Below are 20,130 nucleotides of genomic sequence, written 5' to 3' on the forward strand. Positions count from 1 at the left end.
ATCTGCTGCTGGAGGACTGAGAGCGAAGCAGCAGCAGCAGGACACTCAGGTCAGGGCCCCCCTTTGATCCCCGTGTTCCCTGCAAGGCAGAAAAAAAAACCACTTCCTGATTTTCTAACAGCAGCAGGAGACGGTCTCCCAGGGTTCCCTCTTCTGTCTGTGCAGAACTCAGAAGAATGGGAGTGTGTTTTCACAGAGCTGCTCTCACAAAGGAGCTGGGAGCTGAAAGGGGCTCGGAGGAGTCTGTGGAGCCTGTTCTGCTTTCAGCAGCTCAGCGGTGAATTCTCCCACGGCCACCCACGTTCACAGCCCACCTGAAGTTCAGCCATTAAAGCAGCGACCCTCCAACCCCCCTAATTGTTCATATCTCACTTTAATGCACCCTTGAGGGGGTTATTGAGCTGCTGTCCTGTCAGGCAGACAAAAGGATCCTCAGACACCTCCGGGTGTGAAGAGCACAAACCAGAGAGAGGAAGCAGCAAGAAGGGGCTGAGGGAACACCAGTGACTGTCACTGTGTGCTATTAAAATTGATATAATTTCCAAGAGCATAAACAAAGCCCTTCTTCCAAGAAGCAGCACAAAGGAACCGGGAGTTTAACTCACCCCTCTTACAAAAGAAAGCTGGTGGAAGTGGAAGGCAAGCCACAGAAGGATGCTGTAATTAACTGATTGGGGGTAATTGCTGCATTTGTCATGAGCTAATACAAAGAACATCAGTTTATATCAACTTGTAATTTCCTTCATTTAGCTGTAGAGACATAAAATATTCATGCTTCAGTAGATTACTTACTTCAGTATAGCCAGAGGCACAGGCTGCTGTCACTTTGAAGTCTTTTGTTCCAAAGGTTACTCCAGCACTTCTGTCTGAACGAGGAAAAAAAGGGGGAAAAAAGGGCCTTAAAATATGAGGGAATTAACCTGAAATATCTACACCGGGGTTGCATAATTTGATACTTTTAAAAAGCCCAGTTCAGGCCATCTTTACAAGTGACAGTGCTTAATTATCCTGCCGTGCATTCCCCGGAGCACTCGGTGATCACAGAGGTGGGGGGTGAGTGTGTTGAAGTGATTTGCCATCAGCCCAGAACCCCGGGCAGGCACCTCCACCGGCTGATTCCAGAACCACAGAGGGCCCGGAGACAAAGCCAGCAGCAAAGCATCCAAACAAAATCCGACTTCCCCAAACTGTCTGAGCCTCTAAACCGGAGCAAAGAAGTGGTTAAGAGCCCATTCATCTGCTGGGGGATCACAGAGAGCAGTCACTGCTCCGGCCCCACACGGGAGAAGCAGCAAATAACCTTTTCCTTTAAATCACTTTCAATCACCCAACAAAGGAGCTGTGTTTGAACCAGCTCTGCTTTTGTTATGACAGCTGCTGTACTGTCAGATTAGTCCACTGCACAGCTGTTGGCTCAGTGTTGTTTCAAAACATGTCTAAACCGCTCAGGATTCGGGAACTTCTTTTTTTTTTATTATTATATTTTTTAAACAGCACCAGAGAACTCACCCCACCAAGCTAATTGCCTCAACAAAGCTGGATATTCATTACAGGCTGCAGAGTAATGGGGAAGTTGGGGCTTCATCATCTTTGAAGAGAACTTCAAAGGACGTGACAATAAAGGAAAAGGTGGGGGCAAATCGGTGCTGAGGAACTCCCCCAAAAAAGGCTTTGGGAGGTTAAAACACAGAATGTTCTACTCGAGTCAAAAAAGAGTCGAAATCCCTTTCAGCTCAGACGTTTTTCAGAATACCCCAAGACCTCTGCAACGGTCCACCTACTCCATTCCCTTTATTCTTCCTCCTTTTATCTGTCCATCCAGAGTGCTCCTGCTGCAGGATTTTATTCCCCCTCCATCCAGCTCCCTGCCAGAGCCTTCATTTAGTGGGTGTTTTCAGTGGTGTTTTCAGCCATGTCAGCCTAAAGAAGCAAATAGAGAGAGATTAAGTGCAGCCCAGCAACCCAGAGGTGGGTTGCTGGCGTTTATTTGACACATCCAAGCCAGGAAAAGGCACGTCAGGAACCCAAAGCCCAGCTCAGCTCCGTCAGGGCCGGCGTGTACACAATGGGTTATTCCCAGCCATGCTCCTGCAGCACATTCCATATATATTGCACAGCCCAAATGAATCATTTCTGGCACTGGGAATATTGTGCCTGACTGGATGCAACAGCTGCTCCTTCCTTCGTGCCTCGCTCTCTGGTGACCCGCTTTTGATTAGAACATTTGCCACCTCCATGAGGGGGCAGGGGGGGGAAACAAAACCCTCCCAGCTCACACCCCCGGGTGTTGGAAGAGCAAAGCTGCCCAAATTCGCAGCTCATTTGCTTCCCCTGAGCAGGGCAGAGGGTCGGAGCTGCTCTTTCATGCCTTTTTTTGGGGGGGATTTTTTTTTCCTCCCCCTCTTTTTCCTTACTCTGTGCTGGAAAGTAAAGCAAAGTGGGACAGGATAAAAGGGTGATGTCCAGATATTCTTTGGTTTTATTTCTTCGCAGGACACCAGGCACGGGTTCAGAAGAGCAGCACCAGCAAACACTCTAAATTGCTTTAGAAAATGAGGGTTTTATGTAAACAGAGCCCCTTTGCCATCAGCACTCCCTTCATTAGGGCCTCCACAAACGTTGGCCATTTTCCCCACTGGATTTCTCAGCGTCCAAGGGAGCCTCAGGAGCAGCCCAGGAGAGGCTGGAGGGTGATCCCACATCCCAGAGGTGAAGCTCTGCTCCAGGGACCTCTATTTATCAGCCCACAGAATCTGGGAGGAAGGAAGATGGGCACTGCCCCCCACAGATCACAGTGGGAACAGCCCACGTGGATCCAGCAGATCCCACCATAATCCACCTTTAATATTACTTTCTAGTTTTTAATATTTACCTTTAATAGTACTTTTTTTTCCATTCATAGAATCATTAAGGTCGGAAAAGAAACTCCAAGATCATCAAGCCCAACCTTCATATTAACCCATATTACATTTAATTTCGCTCTGGGGAGACTAAAGAAAAATAAAAAAAAGCACAATACACAGTACACTTGACTTCTGTCCCACTGTGTCACCTTTTCACAAAACACAGTCGTGGAATATTCTGAGTGGGAAGGGACCTCTAAGGACCATCAAATCCAACTCCTGGCCCTGCACAGGACAACCCCAAAACCCCACCACGTGCCTGGTGTGAATATCTAACTGGTGTGAATATCTTACCAAGCTTAATGACATAGTCACTACCTAGAAACACCATAAAACATAAATATATATAAGTATATATATTTATTTATTTATTCAGGCTTCTAGAGTGAGGTTTAAACATTTCCTGCTGTCGCCTCACAAACAGCTTTATTATTAACACATTTCACATCCCTGTGGATACTTCCAGACAGGAGGTTATTTTTTTTTTTTTACCCACCCTTTTTTCCTAATTAAAACCGTTATCACCGAAAGCAGGGCAGGGCAATAAAGACTCAATTTCTGTTTCTTTTTTTTTTCTATTCCTATTTTTCATCATAACCTTCGTGGCAGCAGAAGCTCAAAGCATCCTTCCTCCCGTGCTATTATAAAGCAATGAAGTTCAAAGGCAAAGGCAGTCAAGACAAAAGGCAGTTGATGGAAGAGATCAAGACTCGAGGAGCTCAGGTGTGCACAACCCATCACCTGCTCGACAGGTCAAAGCAGCTCCACTTAATGACCACTTAGAAGCTTTATCCCTCCTGCAGATCAGACTCTGCCTTTATTGTTCCTTCCAAGTGTAAAAGAGGTTAAAATAAGAGTGTGGGGCTGAGGAAAAGCTGAAGAGGTGCTTCTGGGGTTGGAAAGGCTGGGAACGGGGTGATGGTGCTGCCTCCAGCTTGGGAGTCCCTGTGGAGGTGCTTCTGGGGTTGGAAAGGCTGGGAATGGGGTGATTGTGATGCCTCCAGCTCAGGGATCCCTGTGGAGGTGCTTCTGGGGTTGGAAAGGCTGGGAGTGGGGTGATTGTGATGCCTCCAGCTCAGGGAGGACACGGAGCTGCTGGAGCCAGTCCAGACGAGGCACCGGGATGGAGGGATCCAGAGGGATGGAGCAGCTCTGCCAGGAGGATAGGCTGGGAGAGTTGGGATTGTTCAGCCTGGAGAAGAGAAGCTTCGGGGTGTCTTAATTGTGCCCTTCCAGTGCTTGAAGGAGCCAAGAGAAAAGATGGAGAGAGATTGTTTATAGGTGGCTGGAGTGAGACTGTTTATAGGGGGTTGGAGTGCCAGGACAAGGGGGGATGGCCTCACACTGCCAGAGGGGCAGGGTTAGATGGGATATTGGGATGAAATTCCTCCCTGGGAGGGTGGGGAGGCCCTGGCACAGGCTGCCCAGGGAAGCTGTGGCTGCCCCTGGATCCCTGGAAGTGTCCAAGGCCAGGTTGGACGGGGCTTGGAGCAACCTGGGCTGGTGGAAGGTGTCCCTGCCCACGGAAGGGGTGGAACGAGAGGAGGTTTAAAGGTCCCTTCCAACCCACACCATTCCAGGGATGGGGCAGCCACAGCTCCTCTGGGAATTCCATCCAGCGCCCTCACAGGGAACAATTTCTCCCCAAACATCCAACCTAAACCCACTCTTTCAATCCAACCCCATCCCCCGGGCGACGCGACGCCCTGCGGGCAAAAATTAGAGCGCGAGAGGGAGCAGGGGCTCCCCGCAGCTCCCAGCGCCGCGTCCCCACCACCCCGACCCCCCCCCGTGCCACCCCGGGGTGCCCCAAAATCTGCCCCGCGCGGTTGAAAAAGGGAGCCCCCCCCAGGGCCACCGTGACCCCGACGTGATTCGAACACGCAGCCTTCTGATCTGGAGTCAGACGCGCTACCGTTGCGCCACGAGGTCCCGGCAGCGCCACCTCCGCCCTTCCCGCAAGAGCCTGCGCTCCACGCCCCCCCCCCCCTTCCGGAAACCGCCACCGGGATTGACCCGCGCGGGGCTCCCCCCTCAGCGGGAACCTCCCGCTCCCGGGAATCTCCGTCTCCCGGGACTCCCCGGCCCGTCCCGCTGGAGCCGCCGCCGCCGCCGCCTCCTCGTCCTCCCCCTCCCCTCCCGCCGCCTCAACGGTTTCCAAGCCGCCCGCCCGCCCCGCTGGCCACGCCCCACCCCGCGCCTGGGCTGTACCACTGCTCCCCGGGAGGGGTGTCCCGGCGCCGCCTGGGGCGCCCACCTGCGCGCTCCGGTGGCGGGGGAGGAGCGATTCCCCCCCCCCCGCCCCGCTCTGGTTTGTCCCGGCCCGGCCACGCCTCTTTTAAAGGGCCCGCGCCGGGAGAGCGGCCCGTGACGTGCGATGAGTTGGGCCGTTCTCAGCCGTTCTTTTGCTGCTTATTTCGATGTGCTTCTGGCAGAGAAGGGGCCTGCAAGCAACCTGGAGAGGGATTTTTAACATGGCATGGAAGGGCAGGACAAGGGGGAATGGCTTCGAACTGACAGAGGGGAAGTTTAGGTTCAATATATGGAAGAAATTCTTCCCTGGGAGGGTGGGGAGGCCCCGGCACAGGTTGCCCAGAGAAGCTGTGGCTGCCCCTGGATCCCTGGAAGTGTCCAAGGCCAGGTTGGACGGGGCTTGGAACAACCTGGGCTGGTAGAAGGTGTCCCTGCCCATGGCAGGGGGTGGGTCCAGAAGGTCCCTTCCAACCCAAACCCTTCCATGATTCCATGAAAGTTCACTTCGACTGCCCCTATGAGTGTCACCTTGTTTATAACCATGGTCACCCTGGATAGAAAATACATACATCTATAAATATGTATATATATATATTCTTATATCTATTTATAATTCATATATATTTTATATAGTTAGTAGAATTTTTATGTTTATATTATATATTATTTTTATATATTTTTATATTTAATAAATTTTACCAGAGATGCCAGCACTGGATTTCACAGCAGCTTCTGCTTTGCTTTTCTGGGTGTGTGTAAATGAGTGGCTTTGCAGCAGGACTCTCCAGCTGCACACAGCTGGATTGGTGGGAACAGGATTAGGGAACTCCATCTCTCCTTGTCTCCCACCACGATCCCACCAAACCCTTCTGCGCAGAATAAAACCCACCCCGGAGGGGTCTCATAAATCCAGTTTATTCCAGCTGCTTCCCGGCGCGCTCGGACAGTTGGGATGGGAAAAGCGCCGGCTCCGAGTGCAGGTGGAGCCGGACAAACCCCCTGGAATATCAAGCAGGAGGAGACGGATCAATAGGCGAGTCTCAAAGCACAGCTCATCTCTAATTTACAGCCTTGTCACAGCAGCGCCCGCCGGGCTCGGGGCATTCGCAGCTCCGGGATACCCGGGAAGAGCCAAAAGGGATCCATCTCCATGGTCTCCGCTCCAGAGTTTTCCTGATCCCTTCCCCGAGGACACGGATGCTCCCGGCATCCCTCCCCTGTTCCCCCCCCAGCAGGGAGATTCCCCCCGGCCAAATGCTGCTGCAGGGCTGCGGGAAGGGGGAATATCCCGGGAGACGATGGGTGCTGTAGGAAAATCCTCCAGGAAAACGATGCTCCCTCCCCTCGGGTGCTCCCTCCCCTCGGGCTGAACCCCAGCCAGCGAGGCTCGTTAACAAGCCCAATAATTACTCAAATAATGTGGGGTTTTTTCCACCTGACTTCAAAAAGCCCTCAGCTGGGAGTCTTCCTGCTGTCCCAGGAATGAAGGGCATCGTTGTGGGGCTGATTTATGCCTTAATGCCACTGTGCCCTTCCCCACGTCAAACCCACTTCCAACACCGGGAATACGGGTCTCTGGAAGGTGTATTTTGGGGTGTTTTGAAGAACCAGCTGAGAAAAGGGGGAAGCTTGTCCTGGAGCAAAAACCCTGATCTCCGAACGGCTCGAAAATCCACACTCTAAATATCCTTACAAATATTTTTTATTTTATTTGTTTAACTCATGTATTCCTCTCGCATAGGAATTCCCACGGGAAGTGCTCTGCTCTGTGCGTAGAGACGTGTGTGTGTGTGTGTTTATTTACAAACGCCACATTTATTTTCCCAAACGTACAGTACTGTTTTTCTATGGCTCCTGGGGCCGGGAAACTCCTGAGGAACAGGTCCCTCCTGATGAAATCCAGGCAGTGGGATAAAAAAAAAAAAAAAAAAAGGACAATACAAGAGGTTTAATGCTCTGATCCCTGTCAGGGGTGTTGCAAGGATGGTTCTGTGCCTTTCCCTCTTTGTCAGGGATCGATACAGGTTTATTTCGGGTGGAATCAGGAGAATTTATTGGCTGGAGCAAAATCCCAAAGCAAACACTTAGATTTAGGCAGGGCTTTGTTGAGTCAGGACCTGCTGTGAGCCTGCCTTTGCCTGCTTGTGCTGGTTGGTTGTTGGTGGTTTGCATAGGAAAAATCTGGAGAAACAGGAGAAAATCTGAGTGCTGGGGTCCAGTCCAAGCTCATTTCTGTTTAATTAATATTTCTGTAGACACCTCAGTGTCAGATTGTCTCTCTGGGTTCACACTGGCATAAAACAAGGGTCAAACTCGACCCACACCTTACACTTGTAACAAACTGCAGAGCAGTGATTAATCCCAAGTATAAAGTCCACCACGTGGTCACCACCACGAATCCTCGTGCAAAAATAAAGTTACATTCAAGAAATACACTTTGGGTTGCACCAACTTCCCTGTTTTTTTTTTTTGTTTGTTTGGTTGGTTTCTTTTTGGTTTTTTTTTTTTTGGCCCAAAGCTAAATCTGAAGGTCCTCACCAAGGACTCTCCAGGGCTGCAAACCCTGAACTCGGGAGGCTCTGCTGATGTGCAAAAATAGGAACAGAACACGGTCAGCATTTTCTCCCAAAACAACACGAGCTTCCCCTGTGCCCACCTGGAGCTGCCCAAAGCTGCCTGTGCTTTGTCCTCGGAATAACATTCTGGAAAACGGGGGATTTTGGGGCAGCCACAGATAATTTTGAGCTAGAGGAAGGCTCGGGGAGGGGTGAGCTGGAACAGGCTGGGAGCATCCAGTCTGTGTCATCCAACTGCCCAGGAGGAGCTGGAAAAAAATCCTGCCTGTGGGAGGGGGAAAAAGGATGGCTTTGACCAGGTGACTTCTGGGGAAAAAATAATAATAATAATAATAATAATAATAATAATAATAATAATAATAATAAAAGAAAAAGGTGGTTTTCTCTTGGCTACCCCCCAAGATGCAGAGATTGCCCTGCCTGCAGCAAACACAGCTCGTTGTGAGCCCAGTGCTCCAGGTTGTGGCTTGGGTGGGAGTCTGTCCTGCTGTGGACAGACTGTCCTGCTGTGGAGCATGTGCCTCGGGCTCCCCAGGGTTATTTTCTGCTCCTTTTTCACGTCTCCAGCAAACCCTTCAAGAATGTGTTACCAGATGGAGAGTTCAAGCTGCAGTTTTTCCTTGGCTTGTCTCCCACAGCTGGTGCTTGTGCCCTTCCAGCTCGGTGCACAAACATTCCTGCAGCTCACACCAGATCCTGCACACTCCTCACACCAGATCCTGCAGACTCCTCTGGCAGGACCCCTCTGGCACCAGGACCCCTCCAGCACCAGGACAACTCCAACACCAGGAATCCTTCAGCACCAGGATCTCCAAAACCAAGATCCCTCTGCCTCTAGGACCCCTTATTCACTAGGACTCCTCTTTTACTGGGACAATTCCAACACCAGGATCCCTCCAGCACCAGCACAATTCCAACACCAGGATCCATCTGTCACCAGGATCCCTCCATCACCCAGCCCATCTTCCAAGGGATCTACACCCCCCTACCCCCAGGTTTTGGTCCCCAGCCTGGCTGTTTTCCACACACAATAAACATCTGGATGCTCTTTCCTCTTCCTTCCCTCCAAGGAAGCCAATATTTCCCGGAGGGGGCCCACACTGCCTGTCTTGGGTGAGCCTGAGGCCCTGTTCTGCTCACTTGGGTCATAAAACTGTTTTTTCCCGACACTCCAGCATCAGCTCCAGGTCTGAGCCCTTGATCCAGGCTGCTCCTCATTCCAGGGGATGTTCTGCTCCATCCCAGGGGTGTCGTTGCTTTCACTCCAGACCTTTGGCACTGCAGGAAAAGCTCGGGGTGCACGGGAAGGGGATGAGCCGTGGACACCCACCCCCAAAAACCCAGTGGGGATCCAGGGCAGGCATCAACAGGGAGAGAGGGGCCCCCTTCTCTGTGCATCCCATCATCTGCTCCGAGGGAAGTTGGATGCCTTCCTCAGTGTAATAGGATTAAAGGAGGATTATTGCTGGTGGGAACAAACGCATCTTTTGGGAGCAGGGCTCTCCTTTCCCTGAGCAGGGGTGGAGGTGGAGGCTCTCTCCAGAGACCCTGGGAACCCATGGTGTGAGGGAACAGGGATTTGCAGAGATTCCAGCTGTACACTGAGCTGGATTCTTGATGGAGAGGACACCTCACTCCTTGCTGCACCCTGTCTCCAAGGATGCTCAGGAGCAGCCAGGACACGAGGGGTTGTGCAGCCCCAGAGAGCCTGAGCTCACTGCTCAGCCCAGGGGGGTCCCTGCACCTTCCTTCCTCCCTCCAGAGGATGGAAAAACCTTGGAAAAGCACTTGGAAACTACTGGATGATAGTTAGTAAGTCAGTAAGATTTATCTACTCCAGCATCGCTCAGCTCCGGGGGACTCTGGAGCGGAGAAGCAAAAGTGGGGTTGGAGGAGCCAAAGGCAGGAGAGCAAGAGGAAATCCTGGAAAATAAGCAAACCCCGAGCTTATAAAAATGCCAGGGGTTGTGCAAACGTGGGGGAAGAGAGAAGGAGACGAGGAGAGAGTGTTCTGTGACAGGAGCTGTCACGCCCCAGCCCTCGCAGGCTCCGAGCAGACGCTGCCCTATTAAAACGCCCGCCACGGGAAAGAGAGAAACAAAAATCCATTTGCTTTTGCCCACTGCAGATTTGTCAGTGGGAGGATGGGGGGGGGCTCCGAGGGGCTCGGGGCAGGGTGGGGGATATGCTCAGCTCTTGGCAGATTCGCCCCAGAAAAGCAAAGAAAAAAATCAGGCTGCAGTCTGGTGGGGAAACAACGTGCGGACGACAAAGACCTTCAGCCGTAAATCTGGAGGTCAAGTCATTCTGACGGGGGGGGGGGGGGAATCAAAAAAGCACCACGAGCCGTTTATGAACACAATAGAGGTCAATCCAGGAGCAAACCATCTCGCTGGGAGACACGGTGGAAAACATATTGTTGCTTCGAGAGAGCTCCATCCACCCAGGGAGGTGGGAGATTCTCTTCAAAAAATAACTGCTGAAGCTCGAGTGCTTTGACGTTCACATGGCTCCTGGTTCATTTGTCTCGTGTTTTAAATGCACATATAATGGGTGTGGGCGAGTGTCTGCCTGTCTCAGTTTTACGTGCTACGTTCATTAAACCCCGGGCTTGGGAACCCCTCTCTGGAGACAGGAATATTCGAGACAGCTCAGCCCAGCCCAGGCTGGGGGACTCCCACTGCAACTGGGAGAACTGGAAGCCCCTCCCCAGCTCCAGCCTCCTCCCCAGTGCTGCTCCAGAGACAGAGAACCTCAATAGCTGCCCATCCTCAGCACCACCCCTGGCTCTGTGATCCAAGAGGTTCAGCAGCACAGCAATGAACTGGGCCACTCTTCCTCACCCCTCAGCAATGATTTAGTTCCATCTGAGCACAGCTTCCCATGATTTTCCTCCAAACACCTCTGCTCTGGGTGCTCTCCCTGGAGCCTGCCCTGCTGCTCTCACAGGGTGATGCCTGCTCAGATCATGAGCAGGGACCCCCCTTGAGTCCCCCAGCCAAGCCAAAACGTGGGAGCATCAGCATTAATCAGGCTGGAAACCTGCTGGGCTCGGTGGTGACAAGTGACAGGGCAGCTGGACTGGCTGCTCCCTCACATGTCCACCTCACGTGTCACCGTGTGCCCTCTTCCATGCCAGAACTGGAGTCCAGCTGGGAAATACCCACCTGGGAACGCTGCTGGGGGGCTGCAGCCCTGGATCCCACAGCTCACAGAGCTTGGGATTAAAGAGGGGAAAGAGCAAAGTGTCCTGAGCTGCCCCAGCCCGGGTGTGACACACACAGACCACGCACAGCCCGTGTCCCCCTGCCCCTGTCCCACCTCCCAGCACATCCCACCCTAGCCAGCTGCTTTCCCGGGAAACAGGCACCCAGCAGGGAGGATTTAAAGCTCCTCAGCTGCACCTTGGGTTGTTATTGGGGCTTCTGGCCAAGCTCAGGTTTTTTGTGCTAAATCCTTTGGATAAGAAAATAACAGCCGTGTTGGTCCTGGATGTTGGCTGAGCCAACAAATCTGCTCCCAAGGGAGCTGTCAGTGCCACAGACAGCTCTGTTGGCTGAGTGTGGGTCTGAGAGCACTGGGAAAACCCTGGAAAGGTCAAGCCTCTTAATCACAGGGGAGGATTTGTGCTCCAAATGTGCTCATCCCCCATGGTGGGGGCTCCTCGGGGGTCTCAGAGTCAACATCCCCCCATGCCAACCAGCTGCCCTCAAGCATTTTCCCTTTCCAGGGGCTGTCCCTGCTGCTCTCCAGCAAATGGGAGCTGCTGGTGCCTGGATGGGAGTGCTGGGTGTGTTCAGGGACGGGGAACTGGGCACTGAGACCCAAACCCTGGGTGTGTTCAGGGATGGGGGACCTGTCACCCAGACCCAAACCCTGGGAGTCCCTGGCTCACCAACACTCACCAGCTTTCCCATGTGCAGATCCTGGGGCTGTTTGGAGGGTATCCCAGTGGGAATGTCTGCCTGAGACCCCTCGGGAAGGCACAGCATGCAGGGGGCTCCTGTATGGCTTTAGCAGAGGGTGGGAAGGACAGAGGGACAGGGTGGGGGGGGAAAGGAGGTTCCTGGGCACAGCCACCACAGGAAAGGTGGTGGCAGGAGCAGGACTAACCCTGGGGAAGAGCAGCTCCTGCCCAGCAGTCCAGGGCACTGCTTTTGGCCCCAGGCTCAGAGGGTCTCCACAGGGAGGAGGGAAGCACAGCATGGAAGAATTTAAGGATTTCTGCCCTGGAGAACATGGCCCTGGAGCGAATCTCAGGTGCCCCAAGCTCAGGAATTTGGTCCTGTTCACCAAAAAAGAAGAATCTCCTGCTGAGCCTCATGGCCCAGGGGTGCAGGGGGGTGGGCTCACACCCCGAGGTGTCCCCCCTGCCTGTGGGGTGGAAGCTCCTGGTCTGCACTGGTCCGAGCAGGGTCCGTGTGTCTGGTGCCTCCAGAGCACCCCAGGGTGCTGCAGCCACGGGAGCAGGAGGGCAGAGGCACAGAGAATGGCTTCCTGCACTCACAGACAATTGCTTGAGGCTTTAAAAGGAGAAACAAGCCCCAAACCGGCTCCTTTTCTGCCTTCAGCCAGTCCTGCAGCAGCAGGACAACTTACCAGCCAGGGGCCAACCCTGCCCAGGACTGAGATTCCAAGGTCTGGCCCCGGCTTTTGAAACCCTTTCCAGGTCTGTCTGTTGAGATTTGCCGGAGCAAGGGCAGGCTGGCTCGTTCAGGAGGGAAATCTCTATCCCCCTGGGATGTAGGGTCCCTCTGACCCCGAGTGCTGGGGTGCTGGGGGCTCAGCACCCGGTGGGATTGCTGCAGCTCCTGGGTGACACCCCCAGCCTCTTCTTCTGCCTCCCGGCAAGGTCATTCCCGTGCCTTTCGCTCTCCCTGGCCACAACCAGCGTCTGGGAAGAGAAAATGAGACAACGTGCAGGAGAAACGTGTTAGAGGAGATTAAGCAGCTCCCCCCCTGTGCTGCCCCAGCCCCCGCTGCCGTCCGTGAGCAGCTGCTCAGCCCCGGCTCCCCTTCCCCTCCCAGACACCTCAGCTCGGCCCCTGAGCCCCCGAGACCCCCCGACACAGAGGTGGTGCCGCTGGGGGCAGGTCCTTGCAGAGGTGAGGAGGAGGAGGAGGCACCCAAAGCTCCCCCGGCGGTGCTGTCGTACCGAGGGGCCGTCCCGAGGCACAGCTCGGCAGGGTCTGTCTGCTCCTCACACGGCCGTCTCCTGCTGTGCACTGGACTCTTCTTTCTTCCTCTTCATCTTGCAGAAGCCATGGAGCCCACAGAAGCAAGCGAAGGTGAACTGGGGCATCACCTGGAGCAGGAGAGGCTCAGGAGCACCCCCGGGACACCTGGATGGGGACAGGGAGAGGCATCAGGGCAGCTCCTGGGGGTGCACAGGCAGGATGGAGGGTGTAAAACAGACCCCCCAGAACCACAAACCCGGAAAATTTCCCTGTACCAGCGCACATCTCCCCCCTCCTCCCTCCCCCGGGGCCCCCAGCCACGCTCTCCCAAATTCCCCAGCCAGCCAAAGGCAAGGAGATTAAAACTCTCTCCCCTCGCCAGCCCCTCTCCCAGGGAACAATCAGGACAGACGTGGGGACAGCTTGCAGCTCCTGGTGCATATGGAGGGCCTGGGAGGTGAGGAGCCCTGGGACAGCCCCGGCACAGGGGCAGCACCAAAGGTTCTGGCACAAAGAGCCTCAGCTGAGCTCTCCCAGTTCCCTCTCTTTGTGTCCGTTTCCAGCAGATAAAATAATGCCCCAAAGCACAGCCCACATGATGGCCCAACAGCTGCAAAATGTAATTATGCAAATGAAAGGCTGGGGGTTTTTAAATAAATAACAAATCCTCGCAGAAATTCCGTCTGAAGCGAGACCTTCGTTTGCTCCCTGCTTTGATTTTTAGCTTTTCGCAGGAAAAACGGAATCCCAGCCTGGTTTGGGGTTGGGAGGGACCTTAAAGCTCATCCCATTCCAACTCCTGCCATGGGCAGGGACACCTTCCACCAGCCCAGGTGGCTCCAAGCCCCGTCCAGCCTCGGACACTTCCAGGGATGGGGCAGCCAGTGCTTCTCTGGATAAGCTTTTGCACAATTTGCAGCCCTGATTTTGGCCCAGAACAGGCAGTGCTGGTGCCCAGAGGGAGCTGTGCCCGGCCCTGCAGTGCCCAGCAAGGCACAACCTCAGCACCAGGGCCCCCCAACCCTGTGGGGAGCAGGGGGACTCCCCCACTGGAGTTTGGAGCAGCCCTAATTCCCAGCAGGGCCAAATGGGAGGGAATTAACCACTGGGAAAAAAGCCAAAGCAGGTGGGGCCCGCGGCCCCCCATGAGCCCCCCACCAGCGGTGACGGTGCAGGGGGGTGATGCCACATCCCTGCCTTCCCACTTCCCCGCTTTCCAAGGGGGCCCAGCTGCAGCACAAAGCCAGAAACATCCCCTTTAATTCGCTCCTGCCGCTTGCCCCCCGTCCCCAGCCATCTGGGTACCTGTCTGGGAGCTCCCAAATTAAATCAGGCTCTACCTCTGGAGCTCACAATAATGACAACGGGCTCTTAATGAGCCTCCCGTTCTGAATGGCTTCCCGGCATAGCGGCAGGTCCCGGCGTCTCCCTTTGTGCTGCTGCTTTTTTTTTGTTGCCAGCCTGAGAATGGGATTTTGGAGGGAACGGCTGGTAGGGGGGGTTTTGGGGAGGGGGGGGGTGTCGCTCAGCTCCCACCCCTGAGCCCTCCCGGCTTTGCTCCAGCTGGAGCAGAGCACGGGGAAGGGGCGATGGGGAGGGGGAGCCTGTTTTGGGTGGGCACACGGCGTCTGGTTCCAGCACCACCTCACCCGGGGTTTTTAAATGCTTCCCTCGCCTGGACAAGGCACCCCCACCATCCCCACAGCACCATCCCTGCTGTTCAACACCTCCCACATCAAGCAGGCAAACCCCAGACCCCCCGGGGGTGCCCCGTGCCACCCCAAATCTGGCCGTGCCCGTCCCGGCTGTCCCCCCCACGCAGACACAAAGGCTCCCTGAGAGCCTGGGCGGTCTGGCTGGGACCCCAGCGTCCATTAGGCACCTATTGATATATTTTAGAGGAGCTTGTACCACGGAGGCTTTTCAGGCTGACCCTCTGCCTCCCATTCAGGCAGGGGACAATGATGAATGAGCCCCGGAGAATGGAGGCAGCCCAGCTGAGGCCGACGCTCCTGTTCTTCTTGAAAAGGTGGAAAAAGGGATCCTGAAGGAGCAAGGAATAATTAAAAAATAAATGAACTGGCTTGGGCAGCGCTGACAGAAGCCCTGCCTGATTTGCAAGGGCCGGGCATGCTCCACAGCCCCGCTGCTGCCCTTTCTATTCAGGGGAGAAGATCCTTTCTCGGATAAAACTCTGGCTGCAGCAGAGAGAAAATGCGAGAGAGGAGCATTAAAAATGTAAAGCTGGAGAATTCTCTTTAGTCAACTGCATAACCCCAGGCCGTGTTTGTCACTGTCACAGTGATGAATTGGGAGCTGTCTGCAATCAGCATGCTCACTTTAATAATGGCACTTTCCCTGAGCCCTGAAAAAAATGTCTCTCTGAACCAGCTGGATGGAGTCTGTTCCTCAGCCCGGCGATTCCTGATTCCCTGGGATTCTCTGGGCAGCTCTTGGCACCACGGCTGGCAGCAGGAGCAGCTTCAGGAGGGAAGGTGCTGGGCAGGGAGAGCCAGGGGAGCAGGCAGGGGTGCAGGCAGGGGTGCAGGCAGGGCTCAGCACAGCCTGGCTGCAGGGACAGGAAGGTGCTGCCAGGCTCCATCAGTGGGCACCAGACCCAGGGCTGGGATACTCAGGCACCAGGATCTTCCATTCCAGCCGATTTTCTTCCCCTGCCTCAGCTTTTCTATTTCTGGGAAGCGCCGTTGAATTAACTTTTTAGCGACTTCGGGGGGAAAAAAAAAACAAAACAAAACCAACAAGTTTTGCATTTGAAACCCTGAATTTCAAGGCTGCCTTTTTGCTGCCGGCGTGTCTCGGGCTTCCTCCCTGGGAAACGAGATCATTTGCAATGGAAATGGCTCCTGTGTTTTTGCAGGGGAGCCGAATGGAATTAAATAATTTGTAACGAAACACAGCAAAGTTCCCGGAAATTTTGTTTCATTTGCCTTTCGTGATGGCTGGCCCAGCCACAGCCCCAGCTGAGGTTTTTAGGAGTGACTGATGATTTGGGGGATCACCAGCCTGGCTTTCTAAAATCCACTGAGCAGACACCCTTGGAAGAGTCCCCAGAGACACGGTTGGGACCTGCAAGGACTTTCTTCAGAAGCCTGGATGATGTGGATGCTCCAAGCACGGACAGAGCTTGCCTGGGACTTTTGTCCCTTCCATTTTAAGCATCCGAGGTTCAGGTCCTGCATCCCAGAGCCTGTCCCTGCGTGGACACAACCCCTTTCCCACACTCCTCACCCTCCTCCTCCTCCTCCCAGCCACAATCCATCCAATTAGCTGTTTGCCAGCCAAGCTTTCAAACTCATTATTTCCCGGGGTTGCTTTTTATTTCCCCCCCCCCCCCCCCCCCCAAACCTCGGACATCTCTGCTGCTTACAACCAGTCCTAAGCTAAACCCGACTTCAAAGCAGCTTCTATAATGAGCAGCAGTGCATTAGAAACCCGACAACAGAGGAGCTGAGGCCGGGCTAAAACCAACCTGAAAAGAAACACCATCCCTTTAAGGAGAGATAATGAACGGAGAAGATGTTGCTTGGCATGTTTGCAGAGAATCACTAATTAAAACATCGCTTCTGTAAAGTCTGCTGATCCCATTGATTCTTCCCCCCACATAGTTAATTTGCTGCTAGGAAGGCAAAGTCGCAAGGGTCCTCATTATAAAAATTTCACTGGCTGCAGCTAATGGTTGTAATTAATAGGTGCAATAAATTTCAAATGGGCAGCCGGGGTGTTCATTAGCTGCGGGCTGACTCAGCACCGGTGGCCTCACCAGTTACTAAATAACCCATTTCCAAGCAGACGGGAGGGGGAAGGTGCTCGGTGGCACAACTGGTGCATCCGTAATTCCCCGCCCAGGGCAGAGCTTGAATAAAGAATTCCCGGCCAGCCCCGGATTTGGCTCTTTTTGTCCCGGCGGTGAATTGTCTGTGTAAACCTCCCCCGGCCCCCGGGCAGCTGATGGGGGGTGGGTTTTCCCAAAAGGTTGAGTGACCTGGATTTCGGGTGGGATCGGCGCTCAAGGCACTGAACCCTCTGATGTGAAGGGTAAATACCCAGCGCTGGTGTCACAGCTCAAACCCAGGCACGGCTGGGGCTGCCTGGTGAGGGTGTGGGTTTTAATGCCCCGGTCTTTCTCTGGGCATCCCGTGCCAAGGCTGAGCTTTAAAATCCCCCCAGGCTCCCCCTGAGCATCATTCCCTCTGTGGAAGGTCCCAGTGCAGCAGCCCCCCGTGTCCACCAACCCTCCCGGGGCTGGGTGCTGTCACAGCTTTGATTGAAAAACTGCAGCTTTTCAGTGCGTTATCATCTGGCTGTAATTAAAATATCAATAATTGGCACACTTTCCCCCCAGTTATCTCCCGGGACCGACACCCAGCGGGCTGGGTGACCCAGGAGGAAGGTGATGCTCTTTCAAATCATCATCGAGGCTGCACAGGGACAAACCCCATCCCAATTCCCGGCAGTATTTGGGAGCTGGTGCCCTGTGGCTTCACGTGCCCGAAGCCAAAATGACTTGTGCTGCCACGAGGGGTGTCCAGGGGCTGGTACAGCAGCACAGGGGCTCCGTGTCGGGGCACGAGGCTGCCATTCCCCCTCCTTGGACAAGCCTGGGCCTCACCCAGCTTTGGGATCCGGGAGCTCCACACCCAAGAAGCCTGGCGGATGCCTCGCTCGTTAATGGCACTTATTATCTGTAATTAGCAGCTCGTCCTGCTCTGCACGTTCACTCCTGGGAGCTCGGGAAGGACCAGGGAATGCTGGAGGGGTCCAGCCGGGTGTTTTTGGACACAGGGCTGCCCGGGAGTGTCTTTGGGTGGCTCCTCCTCGAGCTGCTTTCTTTACACCAGCCATGGGATGAACTGGGATTTCGATCTCTGCCTCCTCAAAAAGAGCTGCGTGCCTCAACTCTCAAAGATGCTTTGAGAATTCCAACCTGCTCCACTGTTTTATTTAATGCCATGAATCCTTCATAACCCGGGGCAGCCGAGGGGCTTGGCTGTGCCCAGCCCTGGACGTGGGCAGTGATGGCAGAGCTGTGCTAATTGAAAGGTGGCTGGAGCTGCTGCTGGGAGGTGGATGCCAGACAGGCTGAGAGCTCACCTGGTGCTGGCAGCATCTCCTCCTCACGCTGGACCTGTGCCAGGGGTCCCTGCCAGTGCCTTCTGCACGGCAGGGCTTTCATGGGAACACTTGTCCCGCGCGTGTCCCCTCGGGTGTCCCTGAGGCCGGAGCAGACTGAAAACCACGGGACAAATCTCTCTCCTCAAGCCCTTGGGCAGTGCCTGGGGGCACTGGGGCTGGCAGAGAAGGGCGAGACATTTGGCACAAAGTGCCCAGCCCTGGTTCCTGACCGTCAGACCGACGTGCCCGCTCTGTTTCTCCGTTTCCTCCCCTCCCAGCCGCTCCCCGGGAAGCACAGCGGGGTTGTGCTCCCTCTGCTCCTTCCGTGCCTGCCTCGCTAAAGGAAAAATCAATAGCATGAAAGGTGGTGAGAGCAGGTCTCAGGGGTGGAGGATCTCGCTGGCAGAGAGCAGACAGGCTGCCAATAATCCTGCTCGGCCCGACAGCCACCGAAACATTAACGGGGGCTCGTGTTTGTGGCTTCCTCACCCCTGGATGTGTCCAAGGCCAGCTTGGAGCAACCTGCTCTGGTGGAGGGTGTCCCTGCCCATGGCAGGGGGTGGAACAAGGTGAGCTTTGAGGTCTCTTCCAAGCAAATCATGCTATGAAATGTCTGTGGTGCTAACGGGGACCAGAGAGGATTTTGCTCGTTGCTTCCCCACCGCAGCATTTTGGGTTGCAACAAAATCAGGGCTCCCGGTGTATCTTGGGGTGATTTGCCCTGCTCTGCCCTCCTTGGCACCCTCTCTCTCTGCTCCCCAGCCCGGGGTGGGGGTGGTGGGGCCAAGCCAAGCGTGTCCACCCTGCCCGGCGTGAATGGCTCGGGGCAGGCATTGTCAGGGGGGAATTTTCTGAATGAGCAAATCCTCATTAAAAAATAATTAAAACAGCCTGGCGAGATTGGCTTAATTCCTTTCATTTTGACTGATGGTGTTTAGTTTTGATGATTTATGTGGCACGGTCCTTGCCAGCTCTCATGCTTTCATTGTTGGGAACTCATAGGATTTTGTGATTTTCTTCCTTCCACACCTCCCTGAGTCATGGGATTACAGCTGAAATCTCAGCTTTCAGTTTTTTTCAATGGCTATTATTTTTAAAGATGCATTCCAGGCTGGTGAAATAAACTTGAAAGCCTGACACCTAATGACTCAAAGCTCAGGAAGTGAGAAAAGAGGAAAAAAAAAAAAAACAAACAACAAAAAGAAGGGAGGAATTGCTCGTTTCCTGCTTGGCAGGTGGTTTGGAATCCCCCAGTGCTGGTCAGGTGGTGGTGGAGCTGGTGGGGGCTGCAGTGGTGGGGTCTGGGGTCATGGGGTTTGTGGCAGTGGGATCTGCAGTGATGGGATCTGAGGGAATGGGGTCTGTAATGATGGGGCCTGTGGTTGTGGGATCTGCAGGAATGGGGTCCATGGCAGTGGGATCTGCAGGAATGGGGTCTGTGGTTGTGGGATCTGCAGGAATGGGGTCTGTGGTGATGAGATCTGCAGGGATGGGATCTGCAGGAATGGGGTCCATGGCAGTGGGATCTGCACCCTTCTCACCCACCCCATGGATCCAGCCCAGCCCTGCCAGGTTTCTATGCCTGCAGACATTGCCTTTGCACATCTAGAAAGCGCCAGTTTGCCAAGTCCTGCTGTGGAACTAAACCTGTCCTTCCCACATGCTCCTGGCCACCACCTCCCCTCCAACATCCCCGTGGCACCAGCCTGGCCGTGACCTCATGGGACCTGTGGGGACAGACCCTGCCACAGGCTCTGCTGGGCCTCCAGCACCCCTGGCAGGGGCACAGCGTGGTGGGAGACGTGCCTGGAGGTGCCAGGACTCCCCTCAGCTCCCTCCTCACCCCTCAACACCAAAGTGCTCCTGCCTGGCAGCCCGAATCGGGCATTTCCCCTTGGAAGTGCCCTTGGTCTCTGCCCTGGCCCTTTTGTTCTGCAAGGGGGGGGTGGTGCAGGTGGGGATGCTTGAACCGCGTGAGAAAAGCTTCCCCGGCGAAGAAAAGCCACTCCCGCGGCGAAGAAAAGCCACTCCCGCCGCCCTCGCAGCCCCTCGGCGGCGCCTGAAAGGCCGTGCCCCCCCACCGCCCCC

At 54.5% G+C, this 20,130-nt stretch overlaps 1 long non-coding RNA gene and 1 other non-coding gene across 2 annotated transcripts in view; both read right to left on the reverse strand.

Moving 5' to 3' along the window:
• Positions 1 to 4,763: 4,763 nt before the first annotated feature.
• Positions 4,764 to 4,835, reverse strand: TRNAW-CCA. Its single transcript has one exon. It is a non-coding gene; the product is annotated as a tRNA-Trp (tRNA).
• Positions 4,836 to 6,847: 2,012 nt separating this feature from the next.
• The window catches only part of LOC116798483, a 33,349-nt gene continuing 20,066 nt past the window's right edge, over positions 6,848 to 20,130 (reverse strand). The window contains exons 2-3 of the long non-coding RNA XR_004360902.1: positions 12,888 to 13,074; positions 6,848 to 12,626 (exon numbers count right to left, since the gene is read on the reverse strand). This is a non-coding gene — a long non-coding RNA (uncharacterized LOC116798483). The remainder of the gene's footprint in view (positions 12,627 to 12,887; positions 13,075 to 20,130) is intronic.

Source organism: Chiroxiphia lanceolata, chromosome 25 (assembly GCF_009829145.1).
Source record: "Chiroxiphia lanceolata isolate bChiLan1 chromosome 25, bChiLan1.pri, whole genome shotgun sequence".
NCBI lineage: Eukaryota > Metazoa > Chordata > Aves > Passeriformes > Pipridae > Chiroxiphia > Chiroxiphia lanceolata.